The 19114-nt window shown below is 66.2% G+C and overlaps 1 protein-coding gene and 1 long non-coding RNA gene across 7 annotated transcripts in view; one reads left to right on the plus strand and one right to left on the minus strand.

The window, feature by feature from the left end:
* Positions 1–710: 710 nt before the first annotated feature.
* On the minus strand, positions 711–5182 carry LOC106486897 (uncharacterized). 2 transcript variants are annotated; one of them, XR_010886437.1, is made up of 3 exons: positions 5117–5182; positions 4711–4790; positions 711–4548 (listed from the first exon to the last, which is right to left on the minus strand). It is a non-coding gene; the product is annotated as an uncharacterized lncRNA (long non-coding RNA). The 2 variants fall into 2 exon arrangements; XR_001292974.2 differs by having other exon boundaries at positions 711–4574.
* An 8112-nt stretch (positions 5183–13294) lies between these two features.
* Positions 13295–19114, plus strand: part of ADGRB2 (adhesion G protein-coupled receptor B2) — a 29159-nt gene continuing 23339 nt past the window's right edge. For all 5 annotated transcript variants that reach the window (XM_067311471.1, XM_067311472.1, XM_067311473.1 and 2 more), the window contains exon 1: positions 13295–13371. The gene's annotated coding sequence lies outside the window, so the exon portion shown is untranslated. The remainder of the gene's footprint in view (positions 13372–19114) is intronic.

Below are 19114 nucleotides of genomic sequence, written 5' to 3' on the forward strand. Positions count from 1 at the left end.
CCGGTCGTCATCTCGGTTGACAAAACACTGTTGATGTGACAGCTCCGAGCTATGAAATCTCCGTTACCGCTCGATAATTAATTTACTAATTGCGTGCGCTGCCTCGCCCCGCAGCTGGGGGCCGGCAGGGCCGTCCCGACCTCGCGCCGGCCCGGGAGATGCCGGCGGGCGGCGCTGGGGCCCCGCTGTGCTCCCGGGCACGTGGCGCCACGGGGGGCTTCGCCGTGCGATACCCGCCCGTGCGTCCCGCGGGGATGCCGGCGCACGGATGCGGTTCCCAGTTTGGGAGAAACAGGGATGGGGAGAGGTGCGGAGGGGAAGCCGAGCTCCGGCGGCGCGGGGGGAAGCGGGAGAGGATCGGTGCTGGCGGAGCGGATCGGAGATTTTGGGGCAAAGAGGAGGAGAACGGTCGATACGGCAAAGCCGGCAAAGCGGGAAGGGGACCGGAGTGCCCTCGGCATGGCCGGGCTTTGCAGCCCGCAAGCTGCGTCCGGTGCTGGCCGTGCTTTAACGCTAATATTAACGAAGGTGTCTGCCTGACGGGAGAACGCCTGGATCCTCGCGCGTCCCATCAGAGAGCTGATTGCAAAACTCGTCTATCACGTGGAAGCAAAAGGCCCTTCCCTGCCTGTCTCCTGGCCCATAAATTTGGGTGAAGGAAGGTAAAAAAAAAAAAAAAACAAACAAGAAAAACAAGAAAAAAAGCCCTCTTCCCTGTAAGGTTTTATTAAAAGCAGCGGCTCTGCTGCCCGAGCAGATAAGCAGAGGCAACGAGAGCGGCGGTGCCCGCCTGGGCCAGTCCCTGCGGGGCTCCTGCGGGCCGCGGCGCCGGGGGGGCCCGCGGGAAATGCGGCGCCCGAGAACCCCCCCAGCACCAGCCCTGCTGCTCTGCAGCCTGCTGGTTTCTTCCCCCCTTATAAAAGCCGTGGTCCGCATCCGATTTAACGCGGGGCGCTCAGATGGAGGGAGGAGAGGGAGGTTTTTCCTCCTGCCGGTTATTCTTATAGCCGATTCGGGGGCCCGGCTGCCTGCCGCCCCGCTGCGGGCTCGCCGCTGCGTTCGTGCCTCGCCGCGGCCGCTCGCTCGCTCGCTTGCTCGCTGGCTTTGCCCGCCAGGAGCGGCGGCTTAGCGAAAGTCGACGTTTTCTGCAGGGGGGTTTCTGATGCTGTGAAATGTTGCGATTTCTCCCCATTGCAAGAGTCAAAACGAACAAAGCCCTTTGGGGTCGATGCCACAAAGTGGCGCCTCTCACTTCAGCATCGCAACTTGTTTCATTTCTGGAGCAAAGTGCCGGGTTTTGCGTCGTTTCGGGGTTTTTTTCCCCCTCCTTTGATGTCTCCAGCCCAAAATGGTGTGTTTTCGTTCGGAGGAAAACTTTGCTGCCCGGCGCGGCACCCGCTGGCTGCCGCCTCGGATCGTGTCCGTGCTGCCGCCGCACTGCCAGGTAAAATCCCCGGGGCCTTGGCTCCCTGCTCCTTCCTTGGGAACGAAATCGGGGTTAAACCGCCCCGGTGCTGGGGGATGAGGGGGGACAACAGTGCCCTGCTGCATCCGACTGAGCAATAAACCTGTGTCGGCATCAGGAGAGAGGCTGGAGCTTCCTCCGCCAGGCTTAGGGGTCCAAGCCGACCCGGCTCCCCGAGCCCGGGGGCGAGGGCAAAATCCAGCTGGTTTAGCCGCGGCGGGCGAGGGCACCATCACGCCTCCGCGGGGCCGTCATTCCCTGCTGCCAACGTGCCATGACGTCTCTGCTCCGGGTGCCAGAGCCTCCTCTCTCTGCCGAGGAGGGCAGAGCGATGGCTAACGCTCGATATTTTAATCCAAGGTTGCATCATGGCAGGGCAGAGTGATGGGATGGGGGATGCGCTAGCCAAAGCCAAGCTGCTCCTGCTGCCGAGAATTTCCTCGGCATCTCAGGCCCAGACCTTCGGGCTGATCCCCGCCGAGCTGCAAGAGGGATGGTCCATCCTTCATCCTTGCTGCTCTCCTTGCTCCCCGTGGGAATTACCTCTGCGGAACCGAGCCGGCGCGGAGGCAGCAGCGCTGCCCGCTCCTCCCGCCTCGGCCCCGAGCCCCACGGGGCAAAACCCCGAGGTCGGTGGCGGTTGGAGCGGCGCCGGTCCCTGCACGGAGGCGCCTGGCGAGCGCCGCTGCCGGATCCTCCCGCGCCGCCCCTTAACTGGGGGTGAAGCACCGGGCGCTGGGCGCGGGGGAACCTTGCAGGGCTGCCGCGTCGTTACCGGGTAAATAAGTGACGTATCGCCTCCCGAGCTGCCGAGCAGGTTAGGTGGTAACTGCTTTTTTGGAGCGGCAATTACCGGGCAATGTGGCGGAACGTGTAATTTCTGTGTATCGACACAGTCTTCCTCCAGGACCCAGCTCCGTCCGCGGCCAAGGGTTGGGCCCTGGCGTCCCGCCGAAAGGGACAGCGGGCGATGCCCTCCCTGCGGGTGCTTCCCCGTTTCATGCTCCGCTCGGCGGGATCCCGGCCGGGAATGGGCGCCAGGGCTTCCGTCCGGGAATGGGTGCCAGGGCTCCCATCTGGGTGCCGGCGGTGCCACATCCCGGGGCTGCAGCATCCCCGGGGCAGTCGCCGCCATGTCCTTCCCCTCTCCCACGAACCAGGCGGACAAAATCCACCTTGCTTCAAGCCTCCTTCTGTTTCTCAGGCCCTCTGGGTTCCCTTTCCCCGGCTGCCCGCCATCCGGGTGGGAAACTTTCCGCCCCGCCTGGGCTCGGCACGGTTATCCCGCGCCCGGGAAGCGCTGATGTGAGGTTTGGGCGGCGGTGGGGAGCGGGCGGGAGGGAGGGCAGGAGTCGCCGCGAGCCGAGGCTGTTTGGGTAAATGAGCAATGGGTTTTAAGCGTGAAGCTGTGGCTCTCAGCAGCTTTTGAAGCCTTGGGAAATTTGTCTTTTTGACTCCGCAAGGTGCTCACGCAGGGAGGGAAATGCATTACAAGTGGAAAAGCTTTGAGAGCAGAGGGGAAACGTTCTGCGATTCAAGGCTCGTTCCTGCCGGTGAAAAGAGCCTGCTGAATACAATATATTGTGTTCCTTGCATTCCTTCCCCTCGCTGTGCCGTGTTTATAAATATGCTTATTCCCCCCTCTCGCCGCTAGAAGCCTGGCTGAAGTCAGGCCCCGGCTCACGTGCGAGGCACCCGCTTCCCCTCCTGCTTGCCCGGGCGCGGGTTGCCCCAGACCTGCCCTGGAGACGGTTAAGGGACTTGGCAATGGCCAAAGCCGGATCGGTGGCAGAGGGTGGAGCAGAGCCTGGATCCCGCTCGGAGCCCGTGTCCGGGCCGAGCCACCTTCCCTGCCGAGCCACGGCGCCGGCTGGGTTTCCTCCACCGCGGATGGGGAGAGGGAGGCCGGAGCAGCAGTGCAGGGAGACCAGCACGCGCCGGGGAGCCGGGATGCTCAGCGTGACGCGTAAGGAGTCGAAAATAGAATCAGGGCTGGTTTGTTCGCGATAATAGATGGGAGCAAATTTCCAACAGTGGGTAAGTGACTGACAAACGCTGGGGTTTTAATGTCCTCACAAAAGACCCACGTGGAAGTGGGGCTCTGCATGAGTAATTCCCTTCGTTTTTAATGGTGGACCCTGGGGGAGAATCAATCACGCTGTGCGTTTGAGCTTCCCTAATGCCGAGCGCCACATGCCGCAATTTTGTTTGATGTCGCGGCTGTTTCCCCGAGCGCCGCGCGCAGCGGGCAGGGAGCTGCCGGGAATCTCCTTCTCTCTCCTTTACGCACGAGTCTTCCCAGGAACCTTTCCGTGGGAAACACCCGTCTGGCAAATCCGACTGTTTTTCCCCAGGGCCTATTGGCTGGACTAAGCTTTTTTGGGACGGCTTCTCAGGTCTAGGGCTGTGCAGGACCCGAATAGCTGTTATTAGGGGGCTGCGGGTGGAAGAAACGTGTTCAGAGCTGTGCCGGGGCTTGTGCCATGCTCAGCCGTGCTCCGGACGCGGTTCCGGAGGTGCCGGCTGGCTGCCGCCTCCGTCCGGCCCTGGAGAGCTGCGTGTTTTCCCGCGGAGCAGCGTTCGCCGTTTCGGGGGCCGGCCAGCGTCCCGCAGGGGCTCCTGGTTTCTGGAAGTGCCCCGACGTTTTGGTCCGGGCCCATTTCTGACCCGGTGTCGGCGCCTTCGCATCTCTCCTTGACTTTCCTGGAGCAGCCGGCTCGGCCAGTGGTGCCGGGGGAGAGGCCGAGTGACAGGTAGGGCTAAGAATAGCTCTTAGGAAAAAAAACGCGCTGATTGGTATTCCGCCCGGTCCCGGCTCCATGCGCCTCCGGTGCCAGCGCGCTTAGTAAATATTAAGGAATGCTCCCCGGGGCTGGGTGTCCGTGGGATGCGCCGGTCCCGCCGCCGCCCCGTCCGCTGCACTGCGCCGGGCAGGAGCCGTTTCCGCAAGGGCGAGCGGGAAGCGTTGGCTCTTTGTGATGGAAATGTGGCCCGGCAGGAGCAAAAGGCTAATGGGCTCTGGGTAGCTGCTAAAACTTCCGCCAGGGATATATAGCACCTCATTTACGATGATATTTTTTATGCTGAAATGGAAGAAAGCAGCTGCTATCTGTACAAACAAAATTAGGCCAAAGGAGGAAAGTAATTTTGTAAAAGAAATAGGGAGATGCAGGGGGAGATGGATAGGAGACAGATGAATAAACACAATCTACATAGAAACTGATAAAAATTCAATTTCTGCTCACACACGTCCTGGTCTAGCTCTCTCCCTTCCTCTCCTCTTCCCCGCACGCTCCGACTTTGTCTGCAGTCCTCGTGCATCCATCTGGAATGTGGGAGGCAAATACAATGATCCTATTCTGTCTCCAACATGCTGCAAAATTTTCTTTAATTACATTTTTTTAAATTCCTTTGACTTGGGCTTTATCTTAAATATTTTCCCCTCGGAAGCAGCGGGTGCCAGGGGAGTGTCCCGTGGGACGGGATGGGCCCCATTCCCTGTGCCGGGGTTTTGTGTCCTGGAGAGCAGGCGCCGCTCCGGGGGCTGCGGGACCGCGACCCACAGGGATGCTGGGGGCCGGAAGGGACCGGGGACTCCCGCGAGCGACTCCTGGCACCGGCCTGGCAGCTTTTATCCCGGCGCTCTGTTACCCTTCTCCATGCAGATCCGCTCCTGCTGCCTTCTCCACTTGCGCTCCCGGTTTCCCCAGCCCAGGCCCCTATCCAGCACTTCCGCGCCTCGGAGGAGCCTTTTCCTCCCGCCTCTTCCTCGGCCCTCGGATGGCACCGGGAAGCGTTTCGCCTGCTGACGTCGGGCCTCATCGCATATGGACGAGGCTGCGTTTAGGCTTGTTTTTTTCAGCAGGCTGCACAGGGAATCAATCGGATGCGCTGGCTCCGTTTAATATTAATAGCGGCGGCTGGCCTGCGTTTCAGGAGCCGGGTGCTGGAAGTTCACTGGGAGCCCGGGAGGAGTGGGAGAGGCGCTGGGGCAATGGCGGGCAGGGCAGCGCTGCACCATCCTGGAGCTGCTCCCGCCGGGGCTTAAATCGGAGCCGCCTGCCCTGGCAGCCGCCCGAACGCCCCGTGCCGCCCCGCAGCTCTGCCCGGCGCCGGCGCTGCACGCGGGCGCTTCCAGGGCCTCCGGCGAGCCCCTCGCGGAGGGGCTCCATCGGCCCTCCAGTGCCTTGAACATGGAAGCACAGGCGTGTTCATCCCCATGCATGCACAGATGTGTGCATCCTGGCGTGAGCACAGGCATGTGCATCTCCGTGCATGCACAGATGTGTGCATCCTGCCGTGTGCACAGGCGTGTGGATCCCCGTGCATGCACAGATGTGTGCATCCTGGTGTGTGCACAGGCGTGTGCATCCCTGTGCATGCACAGATGTGTGCATCCTGCCGTGTGCACAGGCGTGTGGATCCCCGTGCATGCACAGATGTGTGCATCCTGGTGTGTGCACAGGCATGTGCATCCCCGTGCATGCACAGACGTGTGCATCCTGGTGTGTGCACAGGCATGTGCATCCTGGCATGTGCGCAGGTGTGTGCATCTTGGTGTGTGCACAGACATGTGCATCCTGATGCAAGCACATGCGTGTGCATCTTGGTGCATGCATAGACACATGCATCCTAGTGTGTGCACAGGCATGTGCATCCCCGTGCCGGCATGGCAAGGGGCTGAGACAGAGTCCACAAGCAGCAGTGATCGATGCGGGGAGCACGCTGCTGCCGTTAACCTCTGGGGTGCAGTTTCCCTGTTGCAGCAACCTCCCCAAGCCCAGGGCGATCCCAGTCCCAGCCCCAGTCCTGGAGCTGGGGCTGCTCATGGTCCCTTCCCGTGCCCTCCTCGTCCTCATGGATCGCCTCAGCTGCGCCAGAGCAACCTGTTGTCGCAGGAGCGGGAGGGCAGGAAGGGTTGGCAGGGACACGTGTGTGGAGGGGCTGGGGAAGGCAGCAGGAGAGCGGAGAACCAGGCCATGCCGAGCCAGTCGGGCGTCCCGGCGGAGGGGCCGAGGGGTCCTGTGCCGTCCTCGCCGCGGCACGTGCGCCCCGTCCCCTTGGCACCCAGGTTTGCCGGCGCAGTCTGTCCCCACCTGCGCTGCCTCCGAGTGGAGGCTTCACACCCCTCCGGGCGAGAGGAGATCGATGAAACAACAGCGACCGCGTTTCTCGTCTGCTTGAGGGTCAACGGAGCATGGAAAGGGTTTGGGGGGTGCGTCGGGGGCCGCCGGAGAGCCAGGGTGCGAGTGCTTCCTGCAGGAGCCCGTGCCGGCACCAGGCAGGCGCGTCGGAGCGAGTGGGGTCTGGCTGGAGCAGGGCCCCCATGCCCACCCCCATTCCCATGCACATCCCCCCATGCACACCCCTGTCCCCCCCCTGCACCCCCCCATCCCCCTGCACCCCCCCATCTCCATGCACACCCTTGTCTCCATGCACATCCCTGTCTCCATGCACACTTCCGTCTCCCCGCACACCCCCATCTTCCCCGCACCCCCTCCCCATGCACACCCCCGGCCCCCCGCACACCCCCGCGTGCGGAGGCTGCGCGCGAGCTGCAGCCTCGTCTCCCTAGGAAACCGAGCGGAGGCCAAATTAGCGCTGGTGGGTGTCGGAGGGGGGCTGGAAACGTGGTCCGAATTGCTCCGCACCCAGGAAGCTTTGCTGCACCGCGCTGCGCCCGGATGGCGCTCGCAACGGGCTCGAGCGGACCGGGGCCGCGCTGCAGGACCATCCCTGTGCCCTCTGCGCTCGCACCCGCCTGGGCATTTTGGGGGCTGCTCAAAGCTCGCCCGGAGCATCCTGTCTTGGTCAATGGGGAATTCGGATCAATCCAGAGCTTGCAGGACTTTGCAGCCTGCAACGCTGCTGCTGGAAAAGGGTGCTGGGAGGACGCGTTTCCCCAGGAAGACCCAGTGGGTGACGGGGGAAGCAGCAGGCACCGTTTTAGGGTCGACCCAGGGTGTCGCTCCCGGCTCCCTGCAGCCGCGGAGGCTCCTGCTACCCGCAAACTGCGCAAGGAGCAGGAGGGAAGCGGCCTCCCGCGGCTTTGCCGGATCTTCCCGGCTCCTCGTCCTCGCCTTGCCTTGCCGTTCACACCTTCGCCCCGCTGGCTGCCCTCCTCCTCCTCCTCTTCCTCCTCCGTGGGCCTTTTGCAGGCTGCTAGGAGAAGATGCATTTGCCGGGCTGCGCGCTCCAAAAGTTGATAATTCCCCCTCAGGCGATTAAGAGGAAGCCATTTCTCCTCAATCAGCCGTATTTGAATATGGAAATGATTTTTAATTACTCAGAGTCAATATCATTTTATCACTGAAATGAGTTTGAACGAGGTTTGCCGTATTTGCAGGGAGTCTAATAAGCTGAATGCAAATTTGCTCCGATTCACGGTTTTTAAATGTTGTCATTAGCGGGGGAAGGTGCTGCCCTTCGAAGGCGCACAGACGCTCAAGGGGCAGGTTCCTGCCGGGGCCGAAGCACCAGGCGCTGCGGCCGAGGCTGGCAGCCCCGAAGGCGGCCGGAGCAGCCGGAGCAGCCGGAGCAGCCATCCCCGGCAGGCACCGAGGGCTGGCCCCGAACATGCCCGGTGCCTCAGGGTCGGCTCCGCACGGAGCCAGCAGCAGCTCGGCATCGTTAGGTCCCTGGCTATTGTCTCCTGATTAATTTGCTAATTATGCTCTGCTTTTCTGCAGGGGGCCGGCGGGGGTGCTGGAATGTCGGGCTTGTTTAAGCCCCGGGTTGCTGGCGCAGCGACAGCGCCGGGTCCCGCGGGGCCGGCACCGCGTCCGCCTCTGCCACCGCTCCCGGCGGCCGGGGGGCAGCCCTTCCGCCTGCCTCCGTTTCCCTCGGGGCTAAGTCTCCAGGGGAGCCAGGTAATCCAGAGCCATCTCCCACGGCTGCCGCTTTGCCTGGCCGCTGGGAAGGCTGGACGCTTCCAAGAGCGGCGGGAGCTTGGAGGGGCTGGAGAGCGGGGCCGCAGGGCTGCACTCCCTGTCCCCCCGCACGGCACGCCGGGCAAGGGCGACCGGGCACAGCGTCTCCGCCGGCGCCGGCCCCTCGCCGCAGCCTCCTGCGCCCAGTGCATCCCCGTCGCACCCGCCAGGATGCCCCAGGGCCGCCGGCCTGCGGGGGAGATGCCCCAGGAGACGCCACCCCCCTGGCGAGGAGGGGGCACGGGGACTTCGCCGAGCAGCTTCCCAACATCCGACCTCCGGGTTTTCCCGCTGCGAAAAGCCATCAGGCCTCTGCGTTAAACGCTGCACTCCAGCAGGACTGAACAGCGGAGATAACATCCTCGCTGAAGGCTTCAGCTGGGCTTTCTGCAGCCCTCATGTATATTAATCGCGATGAATATTTACGCCGAGTTGCCTGCTCGCGAGGGCTGCTGGCATGCAGGCGCGCGGCCGGGGCGGCTGCCGGCTCCGGCTGCCGGCTCCAGCTGCGGCCGGGTGGAACAGCTCCGAGCGCCGGGGCTGCATCCGGCCCGGCCCCGCTTGCGGGGCAGCTGCACCGTTTCGGCCCCAGGGGCGGTGGGAAGGGCCGGGCCACCTTTCTCACCCTGGCCGCGCTCTTCCTCGCCGGAGCGGCAGCTCTTCCAAGCCGCTTCCCAGGCGCCGGCCTTGCGTCTTCCTCTTGCCAAGGCTCATCTCTGCGCTTCGGGCAGGCGGATGCGGCAGCCGTCACGGTCCGTCCTTCAGAGCACACAGTGCTTGGAAAGGAAATGAAGACACTGAGCCGAAATGCATCTTCCTGGGCAGAATGACAGGATTTGTGGGATCCGGGAGCCACGTGGGATCGGCGCTTGGCTCAGGAGCCTCAGCGCTGCTCCTTCATCCTTCCCAAACCCCCAAAGGGAAATTTGTTTCCGAGCATTTTCATATTCTTGCTCTTCCGTGTATTGCCTGAGCTTCCCTGGCAACTTTGTCTTTGCTTTTCTCCCTGCCACCACCAGCAGAAAACTTCAGCATTAAAATAGTCTCAGCTGACCGGTGGCCGTGCAGCCCGGCACGGGTGCCAGGGCCGACCTGTCCATCCGTCTGTCCATCTCTTTAGAGGCACTTGCAAGGGTTCCCTCGCCAGGCGCTTATTGCCTCTTCCCATTAAAGCGGATTATCTTGCAAAACAAATTTTCCTGTTTATCCCTGCTTTTGTTTTTCCACTGGAGCAATTCGCAGCAAAGTTTATGGGAAGCGATTCAGACAGGAGGCTGCAATTATTGTCGGGTTAAGAGCTTCTCGGGGGGCTGCCTCCCTCCCGCTCGCTGCCGTTCGAGCCGAGGGCTGCTCTGAGATCGGCGCCCCGGTTTGGCTAAGTCTTTCTGAAAAGCGGCTGCTCCTCGCCTTGCTCGCGGGAGACGAGCCCTGCGGAGCCGGCACGTCGTGGGCCGGGCGCTCGCGAGGGCCGGGGCTGGTTGCAGCATCCCCGCATCCCCCCAGACCCCGGCCGCGGGCTGGATTCGGGCTCTTCGTCGAATCCTCACCCAGCGCCGGGTGCTGGGGATCTGCCACCTTGGCGGCTCTGGCCTGCCCCTGATTTCCGTGCTAAATGAAGGGGAAATAAGGGCCCTGTGTTGAAAATGCAATCTGGCACGGCGTCTCGAGGGCGCCGGGAGGCAGCGAGGGCTCAGCCCTTCCCCGGCGCTGGCTCTGCCCGTGTCCGCGGCAGCGGGTGCTGCTTGCAATGACCACAGGGTATAAATAACCAGCGCAGCGGCACCTGGGACCCCGCGTCAGCCGCGCTGGTTATTGCTGCCTTAATGGACAGTCCTGCTTCCCGTCCCCCAGGCAAAGCCCTGGCATTAAACCTCTGCGAGCGCTGCTGCTGTTGCCATCGTGCCCTGGGGGCTGCTCTGGTTGCAGCCGATCCCCGACCACTCCGAATTCACGTCCCTCTGCTCCCGGTGGGAGGCTGGGAGCCCTGACGGGCGCTTTCCCCTGGTCCTGGCAGCCCGAGGGGGCGAAGCGGACACTGGGGCCTTGGCGCCGTGATTGCTACCATGGCTCAAACGCGGGACGCGGGTCGGCGGGGGAAGATGCTCCGCGCATGCTTCCTGCGCGCAGCGGGCTGGGCGGCTGCCGGGAGAGGGGAGTGCAGGGTCCGGGGGCGCCGGCGGTGGGCTGGCCCCGGGGGCGCGCGCGGGGCTGACCTGCGGCCCAGCGTCTCGCTCTGCGGCTGGGGGAGGTTTGCAGGGATACGGCAGCAGCGAGCAGCTACGGAGAAGCACCCAGTTGTCCTGGTAACAGCGGGTGCCTCCTGCTCCCGGAGCTCAGGCCCCTTGGCGGCTTGCAGGAAGGGAGGACGGCGGCCCCCGCGGCCGCTCCTCGGCCAGGGCGAGGATTTGGGGCCAGCAGGGAGCTGGGGCAGGAGGCTAAAGCAAGGGCTTGAAACGACTGCCGTGTTGCACGGCCAGGAGCAGGCACCAGGCACCAGGGTTACGGCCCCTCGGGCATCCTTGCACGCCCCAGGTGAGATGGGGGCTCTGCAGCACGGAGCGCCGGCAGGAGACCCGTGCCGAGCCGGCCAGGAAGGCAACGCTGCGGCCAGCAAGGGGGCTGTGGGCAGAGCCCGCCGGGGATGCGCGTGCGATCAGCCCCCGTGGCCACCTGCCTGCCTCGCGGGGCTGAGAGCTGGCGACAAGCGGTGTGCTTTTAAATTTGGAAGTATATCGAGCATGCAGACCTCGCCGGCTGCTGCCGGAGCGAATTCCTTGCGGGAAGAGGGAGTCAGACCCAGCGAGCTGCGGATTTGGGGATCGCCCTTTCGTTAAACTGCAGCCATTGCCACGGTCTGTATTTACAGAGCCTGGTTACGGAGCATCCCCCAGTCACACTCGAGTTAATGATGCTCTTCTCCCTGCAATAAAGAGGAGTCTAAAGAGCTGGTTTTCTTTCTTTCGGCTTTGACCCAGCGGGGACGAGTGTCTGTGTGGGCAGGCTGGGGTCAGGCACCTGCAGGCTGCGGAGGGGTATTGGGGAAAGGGAATGCGAGGCAGGGAGTGAGCTGAACTGCAGGAAGGTCTCATGTGGATACGTCCCCGTGCTTGCAGTGTGCATGGTGCCAGGCTGGGCCGGAGCCAGCGCTGAGCGACAGAGCCCGAGGGGGCTGAGCAGCCGTCCCCGTGCTCCCTCCTGCTCCCAGCCCTTGCAGGACGTCGCAGCCTCAGGCCTCGTTGCCCCACTGCCCTGGGAATGTTCCTGCCGGCTGGGAGTGGGAATACGCTGTGTTTCCAGCTAAGCTGCTCCTGCAACATGGTGCAGCACGAGGCCCTGCTGCATCCCGCTGGGCTCTTTGCTGCGTGGGGCCGGGCTCGGCAGCAGGAACACCTTGTCCCCCCCGAGACTGCACTTCCCTTGCTCCAGGCAGACTCGGCCCTAGGTGAGGAGTCAGGCTGCAAGGGAGCCTCTGCTCCCCGGCTGCTCCGAGTCGCCCATCAAGCACACAGACGCCCAGGTTTGCCCCATCTGTGCACGGAATGACCTCTCTGCACCGCGCTCCCCCCCCATGCCAAGTGCGCGTGGGTGTGGCCACACAGGCCTCATGCCGCCCCTGTGCCCCCCCACATGTGAAACCACAGCTCTGCATTCCCCCTCTGCTCACAGCCGTGGCTCTGAGGGGTTAGCATCCTCCGTCGCACACACTCGTGCTGTGTTTGTGCAAACATGGGCTGTGCCAATCATATCTCTCACCCTATGCTTGTGCCCAGGCTCTCCTTCTACCCCACGTGCTCCTGTACCCCCACAGTTCCCCCTGCAAAACATGCCATTCCAGGGCCTGCACATGCATGCAACACGGCTGCTTGCAGGTGGCATATGTATCCTGCATAGCGGTGTGCCATGCACGTGTGTGCATGCACACACGACCCACTGGTACCCATGCATGCATGCACACCCATCTCCTGTACTTGCATACACTGCCCATGCATCTGCAAGTATGAACAAGCCATGCATGTGCAAGAACACACCATCCGCCCATCTGCGCATGTACAGCCCACACATGTGCCTGCACACACATCCCTTCCATGCGCATGCACCCCTCCACCTGAATGCACGCATGCACACCCCATTCATGCACAGGCACAGCCCACTGGTGTGCATGCACTCTCCACCCGTGTGCAGGCTTGCATGCCCCATCCGTGTGCATACACACACACTCCACCGGTGTGCACCCCCCTCTGTGTGCGCACGTGCACACGCCGCGTGCATCTCCCCCGTATGCACGCACACACACCACATCCATGCGTGTGTCCCCGTGCACGCACACACACCACATCCATGTGCATCCCCCCACTGTGCACACGCACACGGCACATCCATGTGCATCCCCCCGCGTGCATGCGCACACACACACACACACAAACACCCCACGTGCATCCCCCCCGCGCGCACCCCTCCGTGTGCACGCACACACACCACATCCATGTGCATCCCCCCCCCCCCGCCGTGTGCACGCACACACAGCGCTGCAGCGCGGGCAGCCCCCCCCCCTGCGGCTGCAGCATCCCGGGGGTCACCTTCCCCCCCCCTTCCCCCCCCACTCCGCTCGGGGCCCGGCGGCGGCGGCAGCGGCAGCGGGGGGGGGGGGGGGAGGCCGCGCCGCCCCCCCGCGCCCCCGCGGCCTCCCGAAGGCGGCCCCGCCGCCGCGCACGCTCCCCGCCATGCCCGGCGCTGTCACAGCGCCCCGCGCCCGGCGCATGCAGCAAGTGCCCGCGCCGCGCGCGCGCCGCCGCCCCCCGCCGCCGCCGCCGCCGCTACCGGGGCCCGGCGCGCCGCGCGCCCGCTGCCGGCCCCGCGCGCCGCCGCGCTCCCCCGGGCGCGCCCGGGCACCGGCTGCCGCCCGCCGCCGCTCGGGGATGGCCAGCCCGCTGCACGCCGCGCCGCGCCGGGGCTTGACGAGCTGCTAGCGGAGCGCAGGTAAGGGCGGCGGCGGCGGCGGGGAAGCGGGGCCCCCGCTCCGGTGCACCGTGTGCGTGTGTGTGTCCCCGTCCCCCCCCCCGTCCCCCGCCCCGGTGCACCGAGCCCCGAAGCACGGCGCGCTCCCCCCCCCCCTCCTCCCGCTCCGCCGTGCACAGCGGGGGCGGCATCGCGCCGGGGATGCGGCTGCGGCTCTGCCCGGGCGGCAGAGCCCCGGGTCCGCCGTGTGGCGTCGTGCCCGCCCCGCCGCCCCCCTCCCCGGACAACTTTGCTGCCCCCGGTGCGGGCCCCGGTGCGGGGCGGGGCGGCCCCGGCCCTGCCGGGAAGTTGCGCGGGGCTGCAGCGGCGGCGGGGCGGGCTGGCGGCGCCGCGCCGCGGGGGAGCGCTGCGGGGCCGCGGCGGGGGCGCTCCGGGGGGGGGGCGGCCCCGGGGGCCGGTGCTCCTGCCCCGGGGATGGCGGTCCCCCTGTCCCGGGGGGGGGGGATCGGTCCCCCTGCCCCGGGGAGGGGGGGCACGGGACCCTGCTCCCTGTGCCAGCGGCGCGGGGACCCCACGCAGGATGCTGAGGCGGCGGGCAAGGCCGCGGGCGCCTGGGCGCTGCTGCGAGCCCCGTGGCGTGTGCACGCGTGTACATGTGTGTGCACGCACGCGTGTGCGGCGGGCTGCTGCCCGCTCCGAGGCGGGCTGCGCCGGGCGCTCTGCCGATGCGCCGGGCCGGCTGCGTGCCGGGCGGCGCGACCCCTCTCGCCGGTGCGTGGGCGAGCCGGGCTCCCGCACCGGGAGCAGGCGGGTGTTTTTGCAGCTCTCCCCCCCTTGTGGGCTTCGGGCTGCTGTTTGGTGCAAACACGACGGGCTGCGGGGGCCGCCGTGGCGGTGGTGTGGCCGGGGGGCTGCGGGGCGCCGGGTCCCCCCCCCCGGCTGTGCTGCCCCGGCGCACGGCGGCCGCGCTCTGGGGCCGTGGGTGCGCTGCAAGGGGCACACGTGGGCTGCAGGCATGTGCTGGTGTGGGCACATGCAGCGCGCAGCCAGCGTCTGGATCCGGGGGGGGGAAAGGGGAGCCGTGGGGGAGCAGGTCCCCCCCGCGGGAGCCCAGCGCTGCCGAGGGAGGAAGCAGCCAGCGCACGGGGGGAGCGACGCTGTGCACGCGTGTGGGTGCGTGTGGGTGCGTGTAGCCGTGCAGGTAACTTGCCGAAGCCGGGGGAGCATTTCCGCCGCCCCGGCTCGTGCTCTTTGCAGCTGCGGTGGGGGCTGCGCGCACCCCACGCCGGCACCGTTCGCGCCGGGGGCTCGTGGCAACGCGGCGCGTGAAGAACCCTTTGCTTTTCTAGGTCATGTCGCTGCTGCCTGTGCCGGAGGGAGCCTGGCAGGCGGCGCTGGCTCGGGGCTGCGGTGGCACGGGGACGCCCCCAGCCCGAGGAGGCAGGGCCTGGCCGTGCCGCTCCGGCAGGGGACGGGTTGGTGCCGAGCGTCTCGTCGCCTTTTCTCGCCGGGCGCTGGAGCGCACGCAGTGGCAGAGCGCAGCCGCTGCCATCCGCCGGGGAAAGTTTCCGGTGGGCGGCTGGGGGCCGGGGTGCGAAAGCTATTTTTGGCTGACCTCTCGCCGCTCAACGGCTGCAAGATGCTCCGCGGGGGCGTGGGGAGGCAGCCGGCTCTCGGGCTCGCGCGGGGCCACGTTACGGAGGCGGCCGAGAGGAGCAGGGCGGCTGCGATGCAATTCGCCCCCCGGCCGTGCGGCCGACGCAGCCCCCGGAGTTGGATGCGGGGCAGGAGCAGCCCCTCTGCGCCCGGAGCCGGTTGCTCTTCAAGGCCTGCGAAGCTGCTCTTGAAACCTCGTTTCCAGACCCTTTTTGATCCAAGCGGTTTGCAAGGAGCCTGGATCGTACAAACTTGGTCCGTGCTGAAGGAGGGATATGGAGCCGGCCCCGCGGCGCGGCTGCCTTGCTTTCTGCGCTGCGCTCGCCGCTCCCGGCCTCTCGCCGCTCCTGCCCGACCCGAGGGCCCCGGCTGCAGCGCGCCCGGCTGCGATGAGCCACCTGGGTGGCTTCGGCTGCTCTTTGCATCACCTCGAGCCATCTCCAGCTGAGCGGCTCTTCCTGCCGGCATGACCACCCCACTGCATTGCTGGCGAGGGATGTGCAGTCAGAGGTACCGGGAGCTCTGGTGAGCTGCTTCCCTGCGGAGCTGCTTCCGCTCCGTCTCCTTGGGCAGGTTCGCGGGCTGCAGAGATAACGCTGCCCCGGTGCAAGCCTCCAGCCTGAGCCGCGTGAAGGGAGCATGGAAAGCTCGGAGCCGCGCGACTGCGCCCAGCCCCTTCCCCTGCCGGCGTGCCCCATGCCGGGCCACCGCAGCGCCGGTGCCGAAGCAGCAGGAATTGGTGGTTTTTCCTTTGCTGGGCTGTTCCCTTGTGGCCATGGGGCAGCACAGCCCGGATCCCACGCCCGGAGCTGGGCCGGTCCCGGGCTGCTGGGCTGGGCAGCGGCCGGCTCGTGCCGTGGTTGCCCCTGGCTGGACTCCCTCGTGCCCGACTCCTGCTTTCCCTGCCCCGGAGGGGGGCTGCGCTGCTGGCTCCCGGTGGATGTGCTGCCAGCGGGAGGTCTGCGGTGGGGGGGTGCTGCTGACGCCGACAGCAAGCGGGCGCCCTCGGCTCCGGCTCAGCACTGCGCACACCCACCGGGCTGGCCGTCATCGATGCGTGGACATCCCCAGGGAACTTGGACCGAGGCCCTGCAAACTCATTTCCTACCATGGCGCCATCCTCTAATGGGGACGGAGCTGGCTCGCGGCCACCCGGCTCGGCTGCCGAATGTCGCTGGCTCCAATCTCCTCGGCAGCAGCGAGGGCCCCCGCGTCCCCCCTGCTCCCATCCTGGCTGGTCGTTCTTGATGCCCCCCGAGAGGCGGATGGGGCCGGGGCTGCTCTTGCCTTCCCTGAGCGGCGCCGCGGAGGCTCCCGCTGCATCTGGGTCTGGCCGAGATGGTGGGTGCCAGAAATCCCCCGGGCGCAAGCCCGCGCCCAGGCTGGTGGCCGGGGCTCCGCTGCCTTCCCCACTCTGCCCCGCCGGGGTCTGTGCTCCGAATCCAGCCTCCCCTTCGGAAAGCTCCGGATGCCCCGGCGGGCTCTCAGCTCCAGCCCGCGGGATCTCGTCCGAGCGAGGGGCCGAGCTGGTGGGGCAGAGGGCGGCGCAGCCCAGCGATGCCGGAGGGGGAGACCACTTGCAAGGGGCCGCTGGCAGGGCGAGGGGGCGGCGGCGGGGGCTGCGGCCCCTCGGTGCCCGGCCGTCCCGGCCCCCCGGGGGCCCCGGCAGCGGCGGAGGGGGAGGCAGGCACACGCTGTTCCCTGGCAGAGCGTAATCCCTAATCCCAGAGGAGATTTCACTGTGCTGTCTCTCGGCCTTGCTTTTGGAGTGGAGTTTTACCAACAGCAGTTAAGTAAAATAAATAAAAAGGCCTGTGCTTGCCAGTGATAGCAAGCCCGATCCAGTGATTGGCAAACCAGCACCATTAATTACAGCTCCGCTTCGCTGCCAGCATGCGTTCTTCAGGAAAGGTGGTGGCAGCGTGCCGGGGAAGCCAGAGGGAGAGGGGGAGTGCGAGGGGAAGGGAAGGGAGACGTGCGTGCGTGGGGGGAGAGAACATGCGTTTGGTCCCGGGCTCCGGGAAGATTATGCAGTTCCTGGTGGAAGCTGCGCTGCAAAACCCCTCTTGCCGCTGAATGCATGCATGCTCAGCGGTGCACACGCCTGCAAGCGTGCGTGCTCGCTGGTGTGCAAGAGTGCGTGCTCAGCGGTGCACACACGCGTGCAAGCGTGCGTGCCAGGGGTGCTGGGGAGCCGGGCAGGGCTGCCGGCGAGGCTGCGAGCTGCAGGGCCGGCCGGGGCGAGAGGGCAGAGCCGGGCGCGGGGGAGGCGAGGAGCCTGCCGAGGGGCTCAGTGCCGAGCGGGCAGCGGCGTCTTTGAAGTTCCCCGATTCTTTATTAATACTTACGAAGATCCTGGGAACTGGAGGTTTGCAGACTCCCTGCAGGGCTTGGGGAAGCCTGCAGGCAAGCAGGGATGTGCTCCGGGGTGCCGGTGCAGGTCGTGCCGAATGGCCAGACCCTCGCCGCCCTCCTCCTCCTCCTCCTCCGCGGGCACGGCTGCGTTTCGGCAGGGAGCGGAGCCGTTTCGGCGGCGGGTCGGCACTCGGCGTTGCGGGACTGCTCGGTCCCCGCTTCGGCGCCTGCCCTTGTCCTGAGCCATCCTGGCGCTGGGAAATCTCATAGATTGTGTATTTTATACAGCCTATTAAAAGAACGCTGTCAGGTTAAAAACCGTGTCTCTTAAAACCCAAATCTCCTTTACTTTGTTATTAATCGTTTCTCAGATTACTGGTGCCAGCGCGCTTTAATACCGCCCGTTTATCACTTTTCCGGCTGTTTGTTTGTCTCTGGCTCTGCCGGGCGGGAGAGAGGGCTGCTCCGGTTCGGGCCGCGGCACGGAAGGGCGCGAGGACCTGCCGGGCGGCGCGGGGCCATTCCCGCCTTGGCATCACCGAAACCTGGCCCGCGGGGCTCGGCGAAGGCGCCGCCGATGCCTTGCAGCCTGCGCCGGGGCCGGGGGAGCCGATGCCCTGCGAGCGGGGGCTTTCGCTGCCGCCGCTCGGCTGCTGCCACTGCAAAAGCGGCTGCTGCTAAGATGAAGATGGAAGAACGTGGCCGCGCGGTGGGGCTGGGCTTGGGGCAGCCCGGGGAAGAGCTGCGGCCACACGCGTCCTCCCGCTCCGCTCGAGCGAGGGACAAGCCCTCGTCTGAGCCGGCCCGGTGCCGGCGGCGGAAGGGACCCCGGCGTGTGGCTGAGCCCAGCGGCGGCGGCGGCGGCGGGTGTCCGCTCTCCGAAGCAGGGCTGCTGCTCCTCCCTCCAACCGCCGCGGAAGCGGGAAGCCCGGGATGTCATTTCCACGCGATCGCTTTCCCGGCTCTGTAATGGCTCTTTAAAAGCTTTAATTAAAAACCCACCCCGCTGCCTGCGCCTGGGCTGCAGGCAAAGGGGAGTCGCAGCCTGCGGAGAGCCCGGAGAGCGGCCGGGTGCTGGGGCGAGCCGCCGGCGCGGGATTTGCCCGCCAGCGCGGCCCCGCTGCTCCCCGGGCTGCGGCCGGCAGCGCCCGCCGGGCCCCTCGCTGCCCCAGGTGTTGAATCTGTTCTCGGGCCCAGCTTGCAGCTCCGTGAAATATTTTCACTGCAGCGGGAGCAGCAAACGCTGCAGGGAGCCGGGCTGGCGCTGAACGAGCCGAGGCGGATCGGCTCTGCTCTTTGCAAGGCCCCGGCGCCGCTCCGGGGGGCTCGAAGCTGGCGCGGCCCCAGCTCATTTTTGGGGCTCCCTCTGCAGTCCTGGCTGCACCGGAGCACCTGTGTCTTGCATTGCAATGTGTTTAAAATGCAGGAAGCATGCTGCGTGGCCGGGATGGATATATGGAAGTGGGCCTGTTGCCGCTGTGCTCTCCAGCAGCCTTTTGGCCGACCCGCAGCGTGCCCCTCCAGCGCCCGCACCGCTGCTGCAGCCGGTGCCGCATGCCACCGGGGCCGGGCAGGATGGGTGCATGGCCGCGGGGCCGGAGCGTCACTCCGCACTGCTGCCCGTGCCCCGGGATGCGAGGGATGCGAGCCCCGTCCTGCGTCCCTGCCGGGCTGCGGGCACCCCGGGAGCTCGCCGCAGAGCAGCGCCGTGTCCCCGCCTGACTTCCGCCTCCGCCGGCCTCCTGCCATCTCC

Source organism: Apteryx mantelli, chromosome 27 (assembly GCF_036417845.1).
Source record: "Apteryx mantelli isolate bAptMan1 chromosome 27, bAptMan1.hap1, whole genome shotgun sequence".
Lineage (NCBI taxonomy): Eukaryota > Metazoa > Chordata > Aves > Apterygiformes > Apterygidae > Apteryx > Apteryx mantelli.